The sequence below is a fragment of the Cuculus canorus genome, chromosome 11 (assembly GCF_017976375.1).
Source record: "Cuculus canorus isolate bCucCan1 chromosome 11, bCucCan1.pri, whole genome shotgun sequence".
Lineage (NCBI taxonomy): Eukaryota > Metazoa > Chordata > Aves > Cuculiformes > Cuculidae > Cuculus > Cuculus canorus.
Genome location: NC_071411.1, coordinates 2,273,517 through 2,296,598, shown reverse-complemented (window position 1 = coordinate 2,296,598; position 23,082 = coordinate 2,273,517). Strand labels below are relative to the sequence as shown.

General features: G+C 40.9%; 1 protein-coding gene across 4 annotated transcripts in view; it reads left to right on the top strand.

Annotated features, from left to right (window-relative positions):
* Window positions 1-23,082, top strand: part of PRKCD (protein kinase C delta) — a 56,127-nt gene that overhangs the window by 5,095 nt on the left and 27,950 nt on the right. The window contains exon 1 of one of the 4 annotated variants that reach the window (XM_054077053.1): window positions 3,672-4,188. The exons of the other annotated variants lie outside the window; for them this stretch is intronic. The gene's annotated coding sequence lies outside the window, so the exon portion shown is untranslated. Of the gene's footprint in view, window positions 1-3,671; window positions 4,189-23,082 lie in introns of those variants that run through there. 4 annotated transcript variants of the gene reach the window in all.

Genomic DNA, 23,082 nt, shown 5'->3' with positions numbered 1-23,082 from the left:
AATTAATGACTTTCACGGTATTTTGTTTGCCATTGAGTGTAATGCTCTACCTGGAAATTTTTATTTAAGGGTATTTAAGCATAGTTGGTATTCTTGTGATAATAATCATGATCTATGAAGCCTTGTGATGACCTGATAACTTCATGAAACTGGTGCACAGTAAGCGTTTAAGCCTTGTATGATACTTGCATGACTGTTAAGGGAGGAGAGTGTGTGCTTGCCATCTCCTCCCATTTGATTAGCAAGCCATCAGAGCTAAAACATCTCTCTGTATGTCTTGTAACAGGATTATTTTTAATTCCAAGGGGGCTACATGCTTCTAAGAACAAACAAAATATGCAACATATATTCCAATCCTGCTATTCCTAATACTTTTCCTTAGAGCTGTGACCAAACTGTGGTCTTGTTTGGTTAAAATGTAACAGAGTGATTTGCTTTTCCTTATTGGTAGTGAGAGTGGGGTTGGGATAGATCCTAGGAGACTGGTTAACAGGTCAGGGTATTGTGCTAGGCACTTTGCGTGTCTCTGTTAAAGAGATCCTACAAAAACCAGTTCTTCCCAAACAGGTTAGCGAGGGTGCCCCTCTTTTCTCAAGAGGTGGGTGTGGGCTGAAGCCCTTTCCACATCACTGGGCTCAGAGGAGTTGTCTGAATTAGCATCTTGTTTCTCATTCCATGGATGGCTGAAACCCTTTAAAATGCGAGGTATGTGCATGAGTGGCATTGATTTGCATTATGTTTAGTCTTTTGCAGTCTCATAAATGATTTAAGTATTTATAGACTGAGTTTAATCCTGGCTACCTGCTATAAATACGTGTCTTGAAACATAAACAGTGAACCTAAACCTCAGCCCCAGCTCTGCTCCCCACCCTGAGCTGTGAAGTCACACATGCTACTAATTTGGAGCTGAAAGACTAGACCTGTGTTGGTTTAACCTAGTGGTTTGTTGTGTAACAACTCAGTAATGATAAGATGACAAAGAGAGAAAAATGCTTATTTTTTTTTTAGCACTGAAGTGTCAACTTACTTTCTGAGCATCTGAAAATCTTTTCCTTTTCCATCAACACCTGTTTATTAGAGATCTAATGAAATTTTTGTTTGTATATGTTACTATTTATCATATTCTCTGGTTTCTTGAGGAAGTGCATTTTAAGCTTTTCCATATTTTTTCTGCAAAAGGAACTCTTGAAATCTGTGTGTTTAATCAGTACTTCTTTGTTCCTCGTTGTACCAAGGATATTGGATTGACTTCAGTGCATTGAAAGTATCAATATTAGGCACAGTTTAAGGGAAAAAGACATTTTTGGTTGCGATACCAGCTTTGTCTGTGATAGTAAAGCTTTTTTCTTTTAAATTGTAGCTAGACTTTTCATTTTAAGATTTAGACGCTTAGATAGATGCTTGAAAAGATGATAAAAAATGTCTAGTAGCCAAACTCAAGGTTAGGTTCAGCTTCTGCAGCCTGCCTTTCTCAGGGAAATTCCCCAGTGAGTACAAAGGCAGTGTAGTTCAGCTACTGCGAACACATGGGTCCGTGGCTGGACTTGGCTTGTCTAGGAGGAGACTGTATCTGATTCTTGTTTGAACAAAAGAGGAATCTTGTATTTCTTTTTTAAAAGAAGCAGTCCCTCCTTCTCAGAAAGCCTTCTGTGTGAAAACTTGGTGTGAATTCAAAAGATACATCCAAGCCAATAGCAAGCAGGGCCCATTAAATGCTCTTAACTTGCATTCTCAAGGAAAATGAAGATGAATAGACATAGCGCAATAACTCTGAAAGGCTGTCGTGCTTGAAATATGACGCTGTCTGCCCTGTATGGTTTTTTCTCAAGATTTTGATGATATGTTTTGTAATTTTTCTGGATGACTGCATTTTGCTGGCATGACTGTGTAACCAAACAGAGCATTTAATATCTTACTGATTTTGTTTAGTGCCTGTTGAACTGGAGAAAATAATTCGCTTGTTAAAGAACTCAGTTGTGTGTCAGAATGTTTTGCTGGAAAACTCTTGTGAAAGTAAAATTTATTCTTGCCTGCTTTAAAAACCTGTATTTAATGTATGTTCCTGTAAGAGCACAGATGGTTGTCTTGCAACAGGTAGGTGCTGCCGTCATCTTTCACCTTGATAAAGAACTCTGTTCCTTTTATAGATTACATTAAAAAAAAAAAAGCATCTGAAACCCCCAGTTATGCAAGCATCTCTGCGTATGAAGGAGTGGATTTGATTATAGATGCTTTCGGTATTGGTAGATATATTTTTTTTTTAATTTAGTTTTTAACAGACTGGTTCTTGCACTCCCCGAGTGATGATTCACACCCAGGGTGCCTGTCTGCTAATGCTGTGCTCATGCTGAGCTGTGAATTGCTCAACAAGGGCTTAGCTGTTTCTTTGTGTCTGTTGGCCGATGACGGTGGCCCTCACTGAACTCAGATATTTGTACTAATGATTTGGGGACGCTGATTGCCAAATATCCCGAGCAGATTTGTCTGTCAGGAAATCATTCAAGCTCTCTCGCATCACGTTTGCTTAGTGTTCCTCGCTTGCTGACAGGGCTGACAATTATGATTTCTGTTTGACAAGTTTATCTAAGAAGCAGCACCTCAAGGGCAAGAGCTAACATGGACCTCAACTCTTGCAGGTAATTTAAGAGCTAAAATGCATCTAGTTTTGCTTTGATTTGAATGCAGCGAGCCATCAGCACTTGAACACATCTTCTCCCATTCCCTCAGCTAAAAAGGAGACTCCAGCATTCACAGTTATCTCGTTCCTTCAAACCCAGGACAAGGGTTAGGGGAGGGCAGATAAAGCCAAGGGTCGGTTGATAGCACACAATCCTGCCGGGGAGCTAGAGAGCAGGAACGCACAGCCTGAAGCAGTATTACCACTTTGGCAGGTGCCTTGGCCCCGACTCTGCCCTGAGAAAGAAGCATCTCTTGTTGTCTGGTGAAGTTGTTCCAGCACGGGACTCCCCACCTTTGCAACAGCAGAAGAGAGATTTCATGAGGGAATATTGCCAGATGTTTTTTCCTGGTACATTTTTTTTTTTTCTACAGGCCTTAATGAAGAAACATGTGGTTTGGACTAAGGAATTTATAGTCTGTCTATTAAACCTCACAGGACTTGTATTAGGTTCTTAGGCTTTTTTTCCCTTCCTCTTGTTTCCTTAGAGCCTTACAATGAAGGAATCTGCAATCAATGTAGACCTCTCAGGTCATCCATGTTTGCAGAGTAGCTATTCTGTTGGCAAAACTTGTTTCTTCCCAGGTACCCTTTAGAATATCTCAAGTATGAAAGATTCTCTGGAATCTAATTCTCCTCATTTTAACAGAGGTTGGGTTTTTTCTCCAGGAAGCCAGGGCATATCTGTACCACTCGGGTTTGCTTGCCCAAAGGTCACAGCTGGGATTGCTGAATTCCCTGGCTGAGCCATCACAGCCTCAGTGCAGGTTCATCACAGCAGCTTGAACACAGGACAGTCTGTTCTGGTTAAGGGTGAGTTTTGTCACATTTGTGCCGTGTGCTGTTACGCTGCTGTCTTTGCATCTGACACGCATGCTTTTGCATGCAAATGCCTCATGCTGCTCTGTGAGGAGGCACTTTTGATGTAAGTGTATGTTTGTTTGTCTCAAGCTAGAGCTGGTTTCATCTGAAGAGGATGGTAATGCTCTGGTGCAGCCTGTGCTGTTTTTTCAGCAAGCCTTTCCCCGTTGCTCTCCTGATTACCAGATCAAGTCATTGGATCTGCGCCACAGACAGTATTGGATGCACAGTGTGTGCCCTTTGAAGGGAATAGGGAGGTTGCCGATGAGGGAAAGTACCGGAGCTGCTGTTTAGGCAAGGGAATGGATGGAATCCTCTTTTAAGGCAAGAGCAAGCGGGAGAGAGAGTAGCAGCGTGAGTATAGGGATAGACCTGGAGTGCAGCAAGAGCAGCACAGAGCAGAGTGGTGGGAACTGCCGGACTATGCAGTGCTGCACATCTTTATTGCACCACATTGTCAGAGGGTGCTGGCAGCCCCATTACTTTCACTTCATCCTCGTGGACTCCAGTTCCTCTCCAAAACGTTTGCAACACAAACCCAGACGCCCACCGGCTGGGGCTGGAGCGGGGAGAAGAAGTGGAGCTCCGGCTCGTTGCTGTGTTTTCTGTTTCAGTTGAGTTCACAAGCGTGATTGTCTCCAGCAGCGCCGGTAAGATTCTCAAGGCAATCCAAGAGCTTTAGTGTGATCTGAACCAGAATCTGTCAGATCGGTTTTCTGACCTGTTTAGGGTATTGCAATTTGAAATTAATTTTGCTTTCCTTTTCCAGTGGGTGGCAGTTGAAGCAAAGACAAATGTTTATTTGCTTGGAAGTTTATATAGATATGTATTTAAGGAACAGGAAGAGAGGCCAAAACAGCCCAGCCCTTTACTGTTTCTCCTTATGTTGGGTTCTTTTCATATTTCGTTTCCTAGCTGGAGAAGAGGACAAATCAAAGGGTGCCTTGTGACCAAAATCCGCTTTTAGTTTCAATCTCCTCTACTTTTTGCTGTTCTGATGCTTGTTTCCTTATTTTCTTGCTAGTTAATAACTGAGAGCCCAGTCTTTCTGTCACTAGAGCTTTGCATTGTGTAAGCCTGATTTCAAAACTCTGAAACAGGGAGCTGCCAAGTTCTTCCAGCAATGTGTTCAGCTTCAGATCTGTATTTTGATTTTGAATGTAGCATGTAGTAGCATTCCTTTCCCATTTTAAAAAGCAAATCTTGACAAGAAGTCTTCAATAGTGATTCTTAGGAATTTAACATATATTATAATCCTAATATCTATTTCCTTGAAGGGCCAAATTTTGACTGAAAAGTACTTTCATGCACTTTTCTTGTATGGAGTTACTGTATATCTTATTCACAGCTGAGTTGCGAGCCTATAGGAGCAAAACAGCACACTAGATTGCAAGTGCTGTTTGACTAAAGTGCACAGAGTGCATATATAAGCAAAACATACATGAAGTATATATATATTTATGGGAATACAAATATGCATTTTAATGTATTAATTACTGCATTTCTCAATGCAGTAGAGATTAGGTTAAATCTACTTGTAAAAATTGTGAGAAATATGTATATCAGCGCTGAAACCAAGAGTCAGGTTGAGAATTGTTCTTGGATCATGAACCACAATTTGACATACTAAATGTTGCTAATTTTTTTTCTTTCCAAGCTGTTAAAGCAGTGGTGGGGCTTTTGCAGTGCTTCACTTTGTGGGTAAATACTTAATGCTGTGTAAAGACCTGGACAAGTCTTTTATTTTAATTATCTTTTTTTCCTAGGGATGAACTAGCAGTTCATCTTCTAAATATGTGATTATAGCTAACTTACCAATCAATCCCTGTTTTCTCCTGAAGAAAACGAGGTCTTACATAGGTATCTAATGTAGCTAGGCCAACATATATTGGATAACATTATTATAAATGCACTTCAGCCACATCTAAATTGAGTCAGGTTATCATAGCTAAGCCTTGACTGAGCGTATGTGGTATTCTACTCCAAGTCTGTTCTTACATTGATACAGTTAAATACAAAAGCTTGTGCAAATGCAATCATTCTAAACACTTCCAAACTGCTTTGCCACTTGTGTAGATAATAATTCTGCTGCTGCTGTTAGAGCAAAGTTCAGCTTGATTGATGGGTAGAACTTGTAAAATTATTTAGGACTCTAAATGGAAAAATATCCAGGAAGAAATTGTTCTCCTTCTGGCCACATGAAATAAAGGATGAGAAATTAATCACCAGAGAAGCAAAGAGTTGAGCTTCATCTGATTGATATCAAAACTGATTTTACTTATCAGCAATACTCTTTGGCTATAATGACCTAAAGTGGAAATATTTTTTAAGCTAAAAATACTCTGAAAGCCATGACAGGGTGTAAATTCTGTTTTGTCAAAGGGGCACAGTCAAAGAGAAAATGACTCTTTCTTTTCCTTTTTTTTTTTGTTGTTGCAAGCCTCTGTAATCACATCGGTGATGACTGTAACGTAAGTCAGTTGGTAGAAAAAAGAATAATTTATTTTCACTTCCTTAAATTTAGCTATCACCAACTGGACTGTCATTTGCTGGGAGAGTCGTTTGACAACCCTACAGGCAGGAAGAAGGCTCTGCATTATTTTGAAGTGTTTTGATACACACACATAATGATGGTACGCTCAGATTCTTGAGGATTTTTTTACCTTCTTGAAGACTTCATCCCATTGACAAACAAAGCTTGTCTGGGGAGCTATGGAAGGATTTTTGCATTATTTCTAGTCTAGATTTTTTTTTAAAATCTACTTGCATTATGTTTCTGATCTTTTTTTTTGGTTTTCATACACCTGGTTTTCTTACTACTACATCATGCTGCTTTCCAGTGAGTAAGCTGATCATAATACTACACATTTTTTGAGTGAGTCTCCACAGAGGGATGTTTTCTTTGTTTGCTTTAAACAAACCATGCGAGTTATACAGCTCTGTTTTGAATTAGCAGCTCTCCAAGCTAGGCTGCACACTTAACACTTCTCAGACACGATGGTGAGGCAGTACTTTGAGCATTCGAGTACTTCAAAGGACAGGCAGCCTTATCTAGTGTTTTATCTTCTTTAAAGCACAAAAAATGATGCCAGTCTCATGTAATTGAAAATGTTTGCCATAGGCAAGTGTCCCAGGCAGACCAAGACAGCAGAGGATATCCTTGTTGTGCTGCGCTTGGTTCTGCTTTAGTGACTCAGAGCAGCCTGCTGCCTAATAAGTAAGAGTTAAAGACAACTTAAAACCATGCCTCGTTGTGTCTCCAAGCTTTTCGTATTATTCTTGCGGTCCTTCAGCTCTTATTTGGAGTGGATGAGGCTGCAGTAAGGAAATTAAGATGTACTTAGGATCTTCTGATCAAGGTCTTGTTTTCCAAAGCCGGCTTCATACCCCTGCTGAAATGCTTAACTGATAATTCTCCCAAAGTAATTTATCAGGAAGTTTGCAAAGCTATGAGAAAAGCAATAACTCTGCAGTATGTTAGTTTCTATGCTTTAAGTTTTTAAGTCCTGCGTATAAATACGATAGTGCAGCTCTATCTAGACTGTGCTCGATGCATGAAGCAGTGGAGGGGAGTAGGAGGCAGCAACGGAAGCTGGATGTGGGACTGAAGAGATATGACAGCAGCTTCCGTAGGAGGACAGGCTGAGAGAGTTGGGGATGTTCAGCCTGGAGAAGAGAAGGCTCCCGAGAGACCTTAGAGCAGCTGCCAGTACTGAAAGAGGCTTCCCTTAACTCTCATCCAGCACTGTAGGACTGACCACACTGAGCTCAGCCACGTGTGCTGCAAAGCAACACCCACCTCCAGCCTTGTGTGGGCTGAGCCCTTCTCTGTTGGAAACTGGAGAAATTCCCATCTAACTGACAGTGTACAATACTGCATCCACGCTGGAACACAGATGAGGTCAATGTTTCTGCCCGCACCCTGGGAAAAGGAAATAGTTGTGAGACTTTGTGAGTTTTCTTGTGCGTTCTTTAGGACTTTATGATGCATGATAAAGTTTCTGAGAGTTTTGGGTTGTATTTTTTTTTTCATTGAAGTGAGATTTTTACATGGAGAATTCACATCTTTTGTGCTTCTGCAGGTGTGTTAAAATGGGGAGAAAATGAGCAGAGTAACTGAGAGAGGGTTTTGTCATCTTGGAAAAGAAACTCGAGAACTGTTTTGGTTCATTTAATCTTTCCACAGGTTCCGGGTAGACTCTCATGCGGTTTTGCTTGGAGCCATGATCTGATGCTGACTACTTCTCTCTGGGAGCAGTTGCAGCAAGCCAGAATAGCAGCAGCACATCACCCTCATGTGTAGTTGAGATTATGGCTGGCTGAGCCCGCAAATCTTCACACTCAACTAAATAAAATTTCTCTTTTTGTCTATTGTGAATGCTTGATTTGATAAACTGCAAGAAAGGCATATTCTGGCTATCAGTGAGCTGAACTCTTTCCCTTTGGAGAAGGAACAAGGTGATTTGGGAAGGCAGAAGCTATGAGGAGTCCCTGTTGTTGCATGCTTGGTGCAGCCACAAGTTGGAGACACAAGTTGTAGATCAAAGAATGGGAGCTATAAGCCTGACCTCCCAGCCTCTGAGTCTGTGTGGAATGCAATGGTTTCTGCTGTTGCAGGATTTGTTATCAAAATTTTCTCAATATTCCCATGTTACATAGTTGGCGCTCTTGTAATTTGTGCTCAGTTGGATAGCTGGAGATGGAGGGGACTGGCTCAAGAACCTTTGCACCGTGTATAGATTAGTTATATTTCACCATAATCTCAGAGCAGAATTGCTTTCTCTGTGAATGTATGGCTCTGTATGACATTGGGTGCATATGATACTCATAAATATCCTGCGGTGAGGACGTTTGTTCATACAGCTGAGTGATAATAACAGCTACAAGTAGAGTAGTAATGTCTCTAGGTAGCAACATAAAAAGAGGGAGTAGGTGGGTTCCTTCTGTTCCTTTAATGTGGGTCCTGAAATCCAGAGGCTCATTGACTCTGTGCGTTTGATAAATGTATTTCTAAGCTGGTTCCAAATAATTTGTGTTGAAGTTGTCTAAGTTCTGAACTGGCCTTTTGGAGCACAGCGCTAGTGCTCTGGGCAGGCTCAGATCCTGCTAAATAAGAAAAAGAAAATTAAAGCTTTGACTTTGAAACAGTTTTGAAGATGTTTGGGTTTGCGTTCCAACTGTGCAAATGAGAACATTGCATTCTTTACAGGTCAGTAGAAAGGGCCGAACCAGTAGCAGTGATGTGGCCAGCGTGTTCCTTAAGGGATCTCGCCGCAGCGTAAGGGGCTCGTGGCTGCACCGATGCAAGATGGCAAGGGGCCGGGGAGGGCATCACGGATGAAATTTGTCCTGTAGCTACATCCAGTGCTGACAGTGCTAGAAGTAATCCAACAGAGAAAGCAAAATGCTGTTTTACTTTATAGCCCAACGGAAATTCAGAAACCTCATTACTTCAGTCTGCCTAGCACTTGTCTATTGCCAAGACAACCAACTTTATCTGTTGCTGTTAGACTTTGGTTTGCTTACACAAACACAAATACCGTACAGCTCAGAATACTGGGAAGGACTTAGGTAGTGATTCGAGTTATTCAAGCTAACCAGACTTTGAACAATATTTGACCAAAACCAGATTGAAAGCAATTAACCCAGGTTTTCTGCCTCTGTAGGTATGCTTGCAAATGTCCTAATATTGTGATAATTTAGCTGGCATAGTAACACTGGCATTGACATAGAAATAAGTAAACCCTCACGTTCATACTTCTGGCTGCAAGCTATTTTAACCAGTACCATTGCACCCCTTAAGCGATGTGTGTCCTGTCCCTCCTCCCCACAAAACACCACCACCCCTTGAAACCTTTTTGTTGTTAAAGTCTGAAAATAGCACAACCTCATTTTGATATTGCTTTAAGCAAGAGAGGTAGTAATTTGAGACCTCAAATTCTCTACTTTAAAACATATTTTCTCATTATATATTCCGGTGACATCAATCTTAATTGGGAATCGTTTCAAACTCTCCTTTCACTTTGTCACTTTGTATTCCTGTGCTTCACTTTCTTATTCTATGCCTTTTATTACTGCATTTGCTGCAAAGCCAGCTGCAGTTCAATACTTGTACCTTTAGAAGACATTTTATACAAAGAAGGTTTGCATTTTAAACTACAAAACTCCGAAAAGCTTTATTTTCCTGTTGCCCGGTTTGCTTTCTTCCTTGACCTTTGGTTTCTGTGATATAGAAAATACATAAGTAGCAAACAGTCAAAACCTGATTTTAAGATATTTTACTGGGTTACTTTGATTCTCTCCTGTATTTCATTCCTTCCAGAGACTGATGGCCGTTCACTTGTGCTCTTAGGGAGCTTAATGTTTCCACGGAGACTCTATTATTAAACCAAATGCCCAATTCCAATGGTAATACTAGCAGGAAGAGCTATACTGCAATTCAGTTAATTTCTGAGCTCAGTCATTAAGTCACCTTTCTGAATCTTTAATTTGGTTTATGGAAACCGCTGGTTTCATGGGTGCCAAAATTCTGGAGAAAACCCAAACTGGCGCTGTCTGAAAATGGTTTATTGTCAGCTTTGGTTTATTCAGAAATGGATAGTGAAACTCCACTGAAAAAATGCAATAGGTAAAATATGTTTTGCCCCAAATTAAGTCTCCCAGTAATCCTAAAGGAATGGGAGTTCGGGATTTTTTTCCCCACTGTTTTTCTCCTGAAAAAATCCATTGTGCTGGTGTCAAGGCCTCTGCAGTTTGCAGTCAGATGCTTCCAGGATCTGTCACAGTAATTAGTTTGCTTGTCTGAATCTCTTCAAAGGAGCAGCTTCACGGATTTTTCTGTAATTACTGAGGTTTTGTATAAAACTTCCCAAGGTTGTTTATTCCGTAGCGAGCGATACAGGGGATAGCACAGTGAGCTGACACAAGGGTTGCTTAGAGCTGGAGGTTTTTCCCTTTCAGTACATTTTTTTTTAAGTCAACAGAGCTGTGGATACCGGTGGAAAAATTAGGGCAACTATACTATGATCAAACAATTCCGCAAGTGTGTACAGTTCTTTACTTTGGGTCTGTTGCAGTTTATGCTGTTTTAATTAGTGAAATACTTTAAAAGAACTGGCATGGCATTAGTGTGAACAGTAAGGGTATCCAAATAAAGTCAAAGTATTCCTATAAAACCTCACCTTTGGAAATGTATTGGGGTATAGAAGTTTTGGTTCTTTCACAGTAGCTGTTTTGTCCTTCCTAGTTAGATTTTCCCATGTTTGAAAGGGTCTTTGTTATGCTTTAGCCCTTCTTGCCATTGATATAGAGGGCTGGGGTTTTCCTGTTCGGGGAAACATTGGCCAGGCTCACCAAGCTTTTCCTAATGAAGTTCACCCAGCAGAGTGCTGTCTTGGAAAATGTAACAGGTTGCGTTGTATTCAGCCGGTGTATTTTGGATCTTTACCATGTTCTCATTTATCTCTCACTCACAGAAAGACTACAATCCAGCAACCATTTAATCTTTTTTAGATTATAAAGCCTTTGTTATGGCTCCAGAGTTTGATGACTGAAGCTTTACTGTATGCTTTGATCTACATTTTGTTGGTTTGGTTTAGGTTTTTGTTCCCCCGGTGCCTGTGGAAACACTCAAAGTCCTGATTATTCTCAGGGGCCAATATAACTTTTTATTGGATCAAATTGTAAAAGGTCTCTGTTAGATTAGTGCCAGCATACACATGCTTTACTGCACTATGCAAAGCTATATTTATCACTAAATCCTAATTTTTCTCTATGAAGGCACAGGTTTAATACTTTGGCTTTCTGCCTCTGAGCCAACTCTAGGAGATTGCTAGGCATGTCCTGATATGCACGAAACTTTAAAGACTTCTCTGTCCCTTTGAGGCAGAAAACCTGACAAGTCCGTGGAACTTCACTGGGGTGATTAACATTAGAGTGGTAAGTAACTGAAAGCACATCTACTAACCAGGGATGTTAAGCAACTTCAGTGGAATTTGCTAGCAGTCCTGCCGGTATTGCGTGTCACAGGCTGTTATTAGCGTTTTGAGTGAATCATTTGGGTAACAGGGACCATAACTTAATTTGTAATTGTATACACAAGTACACAGAACATGGGAATTGCCTTTTAACTACTTCTGCATTGCAGTATCTTTTTACTCTCGTTATTTAAAAATGTGTTTTCAAAGGAAGAGGAGCAATCTGAAAGACATATGTGCTTATATAGGTTTAACTGCGTGTATGCAGGTGGGTTTTTTGATGCCACACTGAAATACTTATATGATATTCAAGTGATGCCTGTGGAACAGACACAACCACGTGTCAGTCAGCTTCTACAACAGTTGCTCAGTGTTTTTGCAGAAGTTGCCATCCTTCAGCTTCTTGGCTAAAGAAGAACTACTGTCTGGAAATGAGCCAGCGATCCATCTAATGAAATTCCATAGCTCAAATAATGACCAGCACCCAGCGGAAGATTAAAAAATACTTTGAATATCTGGCTTGCTGCTGATAACTTTTTGTTTCTTTTGAAAAAAAAAGCTCCCATGAAGGATGAAAAAGAAAACAAATCTCAAAACCCCTTTGCTGATGTCTTGAAATGGAGCACCTCGCCTGTTGGGTGCTGAAACATTGCTATGAAGGGTTAGTAAACTACAGGCAAAGTGTCTGGGAAGGTTTGGAGTGTTCCCATAGGGCTGAACTGTATTTTGACAGATGGTTCATGGCAGGAAGCCTCCAGTGGTCACGGTTCTCTGGCTGTGATTTCTGCACCAGTTAGAAGACTTGTTATGGTTTGTGCTTTTCATGGATTTGCATTTAAAAATCTATGGAAGAAATTGAAGGAGAGCTAGTAAGTGCATTTAGCATAATACCATCTTAAAAATAATATTACGGTAATTCTTGCTATATTTTGGCTGCTGTAGAGTTTTAAATAATCCTTACAGTATGGAGTTGCCATACTTAAGAGCTTAAATAGCTCTTGGCTTGGTAGGAAGATTTTATTTTTCATAACCATAAAATCACTTTTGGTTTTGGGGCGATTTGGAACAAACTTGTTACAGGGTCCTTGAAAGGAACAGCTCTTGAAAGAAAAAAGCATTTCTATTACACTCGCTTATGATTTATAAATACATATTTTATAGGTGAGTATACAAACTGCTTGAAATGCCCTTTGGAAAATAAATTTGCTGGGTTTGTTTCAGATCTAAACCAAGGCTTGGAAAGAGGGATTTGGAACCTGTAATGAGCAGTTGTGATGGCAGGCTACCTGTCCCTGCGGTCCTGAGCCGTGTGCTTACTCAGCACTCTTGGTCCTTGCTTTATGAGTAAGTGAGGAAGTTGGGAGTTTCCTCAAGGATGACTCATCTCAAAAAGAAATCCTAATGCTCTTCTCCCCTGTCTGATCACGGAAACAAATTAATTAACCTGCCTGTGCAACACAACTCCCTGAATTACAGAATGGCTGTTGATTGCCTGGGCTGTAGGAGGCAGGTAACAAACCTGGGAAATCTTAACGATGTCTAGAATAACTGAGGGTTTAAACCCTTGTAATTCCTAGTGCCCCGATTTATACAAGTCTACTAACGTTTATCTGCACCGCGCAGAGCCTTTATAAAAAAGGTCAATATACCCATCCAGTTTACTGTGTGATTAATACAGTGCATTAATAGGAGTTGATAAGGATATAATTACTACCATTTTTTGAAAGGAACTGTCTTCACTTTCTCTAAATTTCCTTATGCTAATTGAGTGCCTCGTACTCGTCTGTCTTCCATTGTAGGTGAATGCTATGGCTAGAAAAACACATTAAGGTTATTTACAATGACAGGAAAGAATCCGTAGTCACCGTTTCATCCTATTTCTTACTTGTGAAGCACTTGTTTTATTTTCCAAGTACCCTTTGCCCTGTAAAGAGTGGTAGGACAGATGCAGGCTCTTTGTTCTAGAGGTTTCTGCACAGTTTTTGTGGGTGATCCCTGAAGTCAGTGACACAGAATTTATTCTCCATTTTTGTTTTTCACTATTCCTCTGGAAAAGGAAATGAAAGCAGCTTGAACAGTCTGTGTCGTTTGCTGGAGACGTCTAAGCTGTTACTACTACATGGCATTTTTTTATGCCCAACTATAATCCGTAATGCTCACAAAATACAGGAAATATTGCTATAAAAACACTGAGAAAATGCTGCATGGCAGATAGGATTCCCATCAGGAATACTGGAAACGCTTCCCTCAGTTTCACTTACTGAAGTTCAGTTTTGCATTTTGTCCAGGGAGCCGTTATATGGGTTTGTGTAAGTTTGGCAGTCAACATTACATCAAAGTTTGAATATATTCAATGAATCTATGCGGAGTATCATGATTGCTTTATGCAAATATTTTTCTCATAACTCTTTAGAACTGAAAAAAAAATCCAGACCTTCAGTGAAACAAAATGTTAGTGGGGAGAATTAATTATGAAAATGATTCGTCCTCAGGATATCTATCTGTGTATGAGAATATTTGCATCTCTTACCAATAACCAATGTTTTCAGTACATCTTAGATGAGCAGCGGGCACCAACAGCTACCAGAGGGATGTGATGGCCTTTGCTCCCTTAACATTTCCGAAGCAAAGACAAATTTTAAGTGCTGTTTATCATAATTCTGACATTTTTTTGTCAGAAGTTTCATAGCTTTCTTTTTAGAGATGGATTTAGTTTTAGAACCATCAAGAAAACCCTAATGCTCTCATTGGAAGCCTGTCTCCTTGGTCAAGGAGGTGCATTACAGGAGCATAACAATTGTATTTAAAACTACTTTTTAATGAAGACTTTTCACAATACAAGCAAATGCATTTTCAATATAGCTGTGTTTCAGGTTGAGTAGATACTTTTTCTTTCTTCTACTATTCCCTGAGAGGCAGAAAGGGCTTGTCTGTTAAAGGCTGGAAATAAAAGCTGTCTGCAACTCTTTCCCACAGAGCTGAAACTCATTGGGCCAAAGTTGATTTGACTTTTGTTTACTCAATTCAGGGGACTCTCAAATTATCCGTGATGTGGCCTAACTTTTCCTAAGAAGTGGGTTACGGGCATCTACTTAACCTCTTCAGTTGTGTGAATTACGTCTCGGCCCTGGTCACACAGCATGTCTGTGGGTTGCTCAGTAATTACTAACATGGAAAAAGCAGTATTAGAACAGGGTTTATGTACTTTAAGTGCTGTAGTGGAAGCAAATATCCAGACCTGTGGGGAAAAGCCAGCATCCTGTGGCCTGCGGAGTGCTGAGTGCTGTAAACCATAATGCAGAAAGGAGTCTTTTGGGGTAAGCTGTGCTGAGGCTGTGGCTTGTTGTAAATAGCAGGAAAGCTCCTTGCCAGCACCCACTGCTCACTTCTTTGAGCCGTGCTGATGTGCAAGACAGGATACGGCCCCTGCTGCGTGGAAGTGAAAGGTATTTCAGAGATACAGAACGCTAAGGTAATTAAGCAAGCTGTGATGAAGCAAGCTGTGTAGTAAACGGCGTGGAAGAGCTGCTTGGCATTCAAGGAGGGAAAAAATCGAGGCAGCGTGGATAGAGCTAACACTCTGAGGGAAGATTTGGAAGCAGGACTGGGCAGACCGCTTAGGGTAGTTGTGCTCAAACAAATTACATTGTGTGGAAAGAGAATTTCTCGCTTGGCTGCCTGGGGACACGCAGTCTTTCCATGCTGAGAGTTAAGAAAGGGATCTTCTCTGGCTGCAAGCGGGAACATTTGCATTTGGAACTACAAGGAGCAGTTTGGTTCCCGTGTGCTTCACTCCTGTTCTTGCAGTCTGTTACCTGCCTGTCCCTTTTAAAAGCAGAATTGCTCTGTAAATATTGTAAAGAGCGTTGTATAGATTCACGGAATCATAGAATGGTTTGGGTAGAAGGGAGTTTAAAGCCCATTCAGTTTCCCACACCTCCCACTGGATCTGGTTGCTCCAAGCCCCATCCAACCTGGCCTTGAACGCCTCCAGGGATGGGGCGCTGGAGACACTGTGTGCTATTGCATTTAGGAGCCTTATGGTTTACAGCTGTTTAGTTTTCATCTTGAGTTTTCCTGAGCCGGTAGTAGCCATACACCATCCTTTTTAACTTAGTGATCTAACAGGAACGATGTCCTAATGGTATACTTCTTAACTATGATGTGATACAGGAGGTGTTATTCAGCAGCAGCAGTTTGTGATTTTCTACAGAACAATTGCTATAACAATTATCATAAATAGGAAGCACTTTAGCAAAAGAAACATTCACCAAAAAGTCAGGAATAATTGGAAGGTGCAGGGAGAGTACCCAAGACTAACTCCTTTATCCATTTAGTGATGGAGGAAATGATGGGCCATGATGAGCTGGGAAAGCTTATCTGTAGGAAAGCCTTCTGTGGACTAACTGGACAGGAGAGGACAACTGGAATTGAAGAGGTTGTGTTCAGTTATTTCTTCGGGTAACGTCAAAGTACCCCTGAGAGTCAGCTGCATGTGTCTTTTCTTCCTGAAAGTATTTTTTTTAGACAAGTAATGAAGTTTGTGTCTTTGTTTATCACTCTGTTCATTAGTGCAAGAACCCAATAAAGTAACAAAACAGATGCTGACTTGCAGTGTTCCTAAGTGAAATTCTTGGGTTTCCTCTATATTTTTGGGAATGCCAGGCCTACCGTAGACCTTTAAATTTTTGTTTCTTCTAGAAAGTGATTCAGGGGGAAGGAACAGTTAAAAAATCTTTTGTGGTTCTGTTTTCTTACCTGGTTTTGGAAATATAAGCCTGGGCTTTGGAACTACAGCAGGAACAAATACTTTTAATTAAAAATGTACTTCAGTTGCTTCTGGTTCTTTCCAAGTTCTCCTTATCAATTCCCATGGCTGTTCATTATTTAGCATCATCTTGCACATCCCTCAGTGTCACTCAGTGGAGCTTGTTTCACCTTTCTGTTGCAGAAGTGAGAGATGCTTTCGCAGGCAGTGATGTGTGTATCCGTGTATGGCCTCACTGCTTATTTTTAGTTATTAAAACATAGAAAAAGTCTTGATTAAGTTGACTTTTGTGGGTTATTTATTTCTTCTGTGGGTTTTGGCTTCACATGCTAGGTAATATAAAAAAAGAGAGAGGAAAAAAAAAAAAAACCAGGATAAAAGGTTGATTCTTACCTACCCTGAGCAGCCTTTGAGTGCCAGGCAATAGCGAGGAGGAGGAGCATGGTGCTCAGCAAGGCAGAGTTGGCCCATCTTACTGCCTAATGTCTGATTGAAGTGACTAAGTTATGTTTGTGGCCCCCAGGGGCTTCTCGGAAAAAAACCAAACAAACCAACCAACCGCAGTAAAGCCATATGGGAGAACTGGATCTATTCCTACAACTCAATTCACAGCTAATGAGAACAATTTTTCGTTCATGAGTCTTGTGTCCTTCTACTTTAAAAACCTTGATCAAAATCATGCGTCCTCGAACTGAATTGTATTTCTTCTGATGAGGTTATCTGAGCAGATTTCCAGCATGCAGGAATGATGCTGGAGTTCTCTTGGCTAGGGAATATACTGGCTTTCCAGATACTTGGAGGATTAGGTCACAGTGCTGGCAGTGGTGCAAATCTCGGGCTTGGAGGCTTGTGCTCTGCAACAGGCACTTGGACTGCATGATCTGCTGAGGCTTTCAAAAGAGCAAAGTAAAATTGTTCTCCAATCGGAAATTTTTAGAAGGCTTTTTCTGTATTTTTGTTGAATGCCCTGTGTCTCTATTTCCATTTTTTTTGCTTCTCCATTGTTCATACAGAGACATTAACCCAGTACATTTGAATTAAGACAAATTCCCAGTTACCTTTTCTTCTTAAACTGTAATGCCATACTGTGGTTACAGTATTTGGCTGTTTCAGCTTTAAGAGGAAGAGCTTTTCCTCTTCAGTGGAAAGCAGAAAAAAATAAAAACATGTCCAGTGCTTTGAAGAGCAAGGCAACGTATACTGGGCTGTAAAATATAGCTGAAGTGTTGTCATGTTGCTTCTGTTTGATTTAAAAATACGTTGTTGATGGCATCTTGTGTTGTTTTCTGTGGGAAATAGACCTAAATTTCCAGGAAACTTGTAATCGCACAGAAAATAAGAAGCTTTGTGTTCATTTTTATATATGAGAAAGAAAATCTCAAATATTATTCTGAATCCTAGATAAAAATACTCAGCCAGAGTGGGGACGGTGCTGAAGGGCGGGCTGGGTGTGACTTCTCTCTTAAAGGATGCTAATGGAGCATGCTTGGGTGGGGGTCCCTGCCCATGTGATTGTGGTGATACCTAAACAGATACTGTACAAAATACTGGATTTTCTTTGGCTGATTTCCTTTGGTTTGGTACTTCAGAAAGCTGATGGGGTAGCTCAGCTTTCCTAGGGTACAGCTTATTACAAAAAAGTCTACGAGCCCTTTTGCAGAGTGGCATGCTTCCTTTGGAGAACTGGTATTCACGTGATAAACTCAATGTAGAGTTTTGCAATGTAGTTGTGCTGACTAAATACTGGCAAATTCCTTGAACATCGTTGAGGAAGTGGGAGCTGAGAGTCAGCCAGGGGTTCAGACCCACAGAGGGTGTCCAGTGCTCTGCTGAGTGACATAGAGCCAGACTGACGCACAGCTTGGCGCTGGCGTGTGTTGCTGTAGGGAAGAAGAGGTGTAGCTTCATCCCTTTCACCCTGATAGGTTTTTTCCTCTCACACGGAGGGAATTCTGTTTTTGAACTGCAGGGGGAAAAAAAACCTCTACTTACTCTCTATGTCAAAAAAATCTTCCCAATTAGACTTAAATCTTTCAGAGTAAAAACATGGTTTGTCTCTTATTTAATATTTTGGACATGCTCCCATTTTGTAATGTGATTTGATATTAATGAATCGTTGCTCACCTAAAGCTTCATAAGTATTTGGTTACCCAGCCCCATTGTATCAATCATTCCTTGTTGCAGTTACTGCTTATCAAACGCTATCAGCTTGCACAATCAGAAACAATGAACGAAGTCTTTAGGCTTCAGGTGTGTTTTTAATGTCTAATGTTTGGGTTTGAAGTTAATGAAGAGGATTCCTGTGCACTTTTGTTTCAGACTTGATTTTGGCGGTGATGAAAGCAGTGTGCCCACGGTGATTTCATCTACGGTTTAGTCCCGTGCATTCACAGAGGAAGGAGAACCCAAGAGTTTAAAAAACCCAAAAAAGTATTTAAGTGGTTATTTCTTATGCACTTCTCCAGAAAAGGCAGTTGACAGCGCTTCCCCCATTTCCTCCCCCCAAATGGTAGTAATGGAATATCGAAAAAGTCAGTTTTGTTGCTCCAAATATTCTTTTTTCCCTTTCTGAAAAAGCACATTCAGTGTAAAATGCTTTTTTGATTTTGCAGCACATGTCCTGCTCTCTGAGTCCAACACGTCCTCAGCTTGCTGATCTTTTAGTGTAAAACCCAGATTTGTCTTCCTTGACGCACTTGAAACCACACTGAGAACAGTCAACTGTTGTTCCTGACCTAATCATATGTTATCATATGCTCAAATAAACAGGGCTGCATCTCTTCTAAAATAACCCCTAAAATTGGATCTGCTTTAGCTCTCGCTTGCCTGCTGTCCGCGTGCCCCTTAAGCCTCTCGGTTCCCCCTGCCAGGGTTGAAAGAGCTGACCTGTTCAGGAAGAGGTTTCTGATGCTCATATGTTAAAAAGTTTCTCATCATAACGATGGGGAAAGGGTCAGTAGTGCTTTTGGCCTTAATAGTGTTGGGGAAATATCAACAATTCATGCAGCAGCCATAAATTCAGGCAGTTTGGGGACTGCTGAGCTTGGGCAGGAAAGCTTGGAATTAGTTGCGCTTCTGGGCAAGTGGGTTGAAACCAAGGACCATCTCTTGCTACGTGGATTATCCAGATGGATTTTCTCCAGGCTATTGCAGAACAAGGAACAACAAATTTTATGTCGTTGTTTCTGTTCCAGCCTTGTCCGAGCCCGGAAAAACAGAAGTGTCTAAAAGAGAATATGGGGGGGTGGGTGCAAAAGAAGGAAATAACTCTGGTTTTCCTAAGGTAGGTTTGTAGGACTCCCTGAACCACCCTCTGTACTCTTTGAACAAAAGACAAAGCAAGCCCCCAAACTTATATCGTTTACACTAGAATTTAATGGATAGGCTTGTTGTTTCAAAATTGTGAACCAGAAAAAATACATTTGGCAATAAATCTAAGCACAACTCAAAGGAATTTAAAGATGCTCTTTTCATGCTGCTTCTTCCTGAAGGTAACGGCATTTTGTTAAATATCATCTAATCTTATCATATTTTGCTTCAATAAGTGCAGAGTTACGGCAGTTTATCATAGTAGTTGCTGAGAAGCTTGATATTTCTTATCACCACCTTGGGTTCTGTTGATAGATGAATCAAATTAGTAACTGGAGTAAATTAAAGCATTCATAGGAGATAGTTGCACCTTAATGGCTAAACCTAAATGACAAATAGATGCAGGAGCAGCATCTTTGGAGGATTCTCCTTTTCTTGCAGTGACTTACATGGGATGTGTGAGTTTAGCCCTTGTTTTAGGAGAAGGCTTTTCAAACATTCTGTGGCTTTTAAGCTTTGAAAGCAGCACCTGCACGTAATGTTTTGCCATCTCTTGCAGCTCTGAGCATTCAGGATTTGGTGCTGCTTATAAAGATGTTTTTCAGACTTTAGCTGTGTAGCTGTAGTGCAATGGTCGATAGCGCCTAGGAAAGTCCAGCTGATAAAGAACGCTGCAGTGTATCTTCTTGACAAGGTTGATAACCACAAATGTAATAAGACTCTTCTAAACTGATTTCATTTTTAGACTGACTTCTTCACCGAGCATCAAATAGAGGCCAGAGCTCACAGCAGAACTTGCTAAAAGTCTCTATAGACTAATTTTAAGTGTGCAATGTAGACAGTGGTCAGCAGCATCATTACTTTGGTTCAGTGTCCGGCAGCACAGGTATTTTGTCTTCTCTCTTGCAGATGGTATTGTTTTGAACGTCAGCTGAAAGAATATCTGTGAAGAGAGAACCATAGCCAACCTGTCTGCTTTGTGTGAGTTCTGTAACGTAAGCCTAAAGCAGCGTACAGGGGAACGCTAAAAGCACAACACACTCATTAGCAGTGTGCATAGGTGAAGAATGCCGGTCGCCCTTCCAGCATCTCCACTTGCAGGCCTTCTGGTGTTAGGACCATAAAAGCAGCCTCATCACCTTTGTAGTCTCTACACAGAGGAAAGAGGTCCTTGTTAGTGTTTTTGAGAGCAATTTGGGGATATTAAGTTGGGCAATAGTTTGTTGCTGTCTTTCTTGAACTTGTTCATTGCCAGAATGGAAGAAAAGAAACCTTTGTATGAAACAAGATAACTGCAAGTTGGAAATAATCTATACTTTTGCATCTTAATGAGGAAAGTTACTGCTGCATCTTTTCAAGGGAGAACACCAACTGGTCAGCCGTGTGTGGTGCTGGCTACCAGTCCTGGTGATCCCCAAAGCTGACCTTGGAAGCAGCCTCAGCAGGGAGCTAAGCAGAAAGCAGGCGTTTCATGCCATGCAGAGCACTTGTGTGAGACAAAATGGAAAAGCAGCGACCTGCATGCGCAGTTTTACATCAGTTTGCAAAATGTTTTACAGGCTACTACAAGGAAATCTGAGGCTCAAGTCTGCAGGGGAGGTCTCTCATTTGTATTTCTCTCGGATATATAGTTCCAATTAGTTTGTGCTCTGCTTGGCCCATTAGTTCGTTCATCTTTTCAGTGTCAGCATTTCCTCCAGATGATCCGCTGCTTTGATGTGACTTCCCGCTTTGTGTAGAAGCCACAACTGCGTCTTTGTTTCTGGATTGTGTTAGAAAGGGCTTGTCCTCAGTGTTTATAACAAGGCAGAATTACAGCAACAAAGGAACCCTGCTGAGCAGCACCTTCAGATGCAGTGCGAGTCCCTGGTAGCTGCTGTGCACTGTTGGAAGGGGAGAATTTACCCTTTGTCCCTTGTGTTTGCAGGGAGAAAACTTCTAATCGAACTTGAATTTTGCACTAGCAAATCTTGTGAGAATTCTCTTTGGAATATTTATTTTGAAGATTTCTTTAGAAGCGTGTTGCAGACACATCCGTGTGAAAAGAGAATATTTGTTCATCCACCAGATGTTGGCATTAATGGTGTAAAGATGAAGATATTTTAATTTCTGTCCCCCCCACTCCATCTTTGTTACAGTGCATAGTATCAAGATTGATTTTCTTTCTATACTAAATAGTCAAAAGCTCTCAACTTTAAAGCTTCGTGGACATGGCTGTGGGTATCGCGGAATCTATCCTAGTGTAGAATGTGGGTTTATCTTGTGAACAGAGCAGCTCAGGGATCCTTGCCAAAGGCAATGTCGTGCTGGGCAGCATTTGAACGTGTGCTCTGAGTCAGCGTGGGTAGCACCCTGTGCTGCGCACACAATAATGGTAATAGGATGTTTTTTCATTAGCTTTTCTCAGATTGCACGCAAACTCTGAAATGGAGATATCGAACCTGTAACTTAGACTTGCAGTAGTTTCAAGGTTTGCATCTCAGTTTTTCACCATTTGGTTTGGATAAATCACACCCTTTAGGGAAAACAGTTTGGCCTCAGTACTTCATAGCAGCAATGCAGTTTGTATGATGGTAGAATCTCCCTCAAGACATAGCTGGTGCCTTACAGCCGTTCCATTTCTTGACAGATACAGCTCTCAAAACTAGAGTCAACACTTGTTCTGTCACTTCTGAGGTAGTCGTGCAGACTAGAGAGGGACTCTTCTCTGAAAGGCAACACTTCTCTGAAAAGCAACAAGCAAAATGTATGTATTGCTTTCGGTGGCTTTGCTTTTCAAATGTGATAAAATATTGGATGAGTGTGTTCCGCAGGGAGTTTGAGAAACTTCGTTTGATTTAAAATTAATCTCTCTCACAGAGCGTCACTGCCAAAAACAGTTTTAGTGGAGTCTGGTTTTGTTTACAGCAATACAGCTGATACTTGTCAACTGCCTCGCTGCCATAGCGCAGACAGAACTGGAAAATGCACCTGAGGAGCAAATCAAACCCCTCTTTCCCACTTAACCTTCCTGTGTCACAGTAGAGTCTATCACATAGAGTGAGATTTTGCATGAAGCCATTTAAAATCTCTACTTTGGGGAAGAAAGCATCGTGTACAAGGGTAAAGAAACTGGGCAGGAACAAGTAGTTTGTTACGTGAAAATAAGCGGTTGAGATTTCTTTTTTAAGCTGTTGTTAAATGGAGAAGCAAAAAGTTGTTTTCAGTTATAGCTTCACAGTCACTTTGGACTGAGCACGTTTGATCATCAGATTCTGGGGTATCGGTGTTTTCCCTGAACTGCTGAATTGCTTGTGTGTAACATTTCCAAGTGAGCATTTGAGATTGCACTGAAGCCAAGCAGAATGACATGAAAACAAATAACCATATTCAAACTAAGAAGCGGAGCTGAAAATGCAGCCTTTGACTGATTTGGCCACCAGAAATGAGGAAGGTTGCAGGATTATTCGAAAGGCATATGCATTGTACCTGTTTCTGTTGTATTTGTTAAT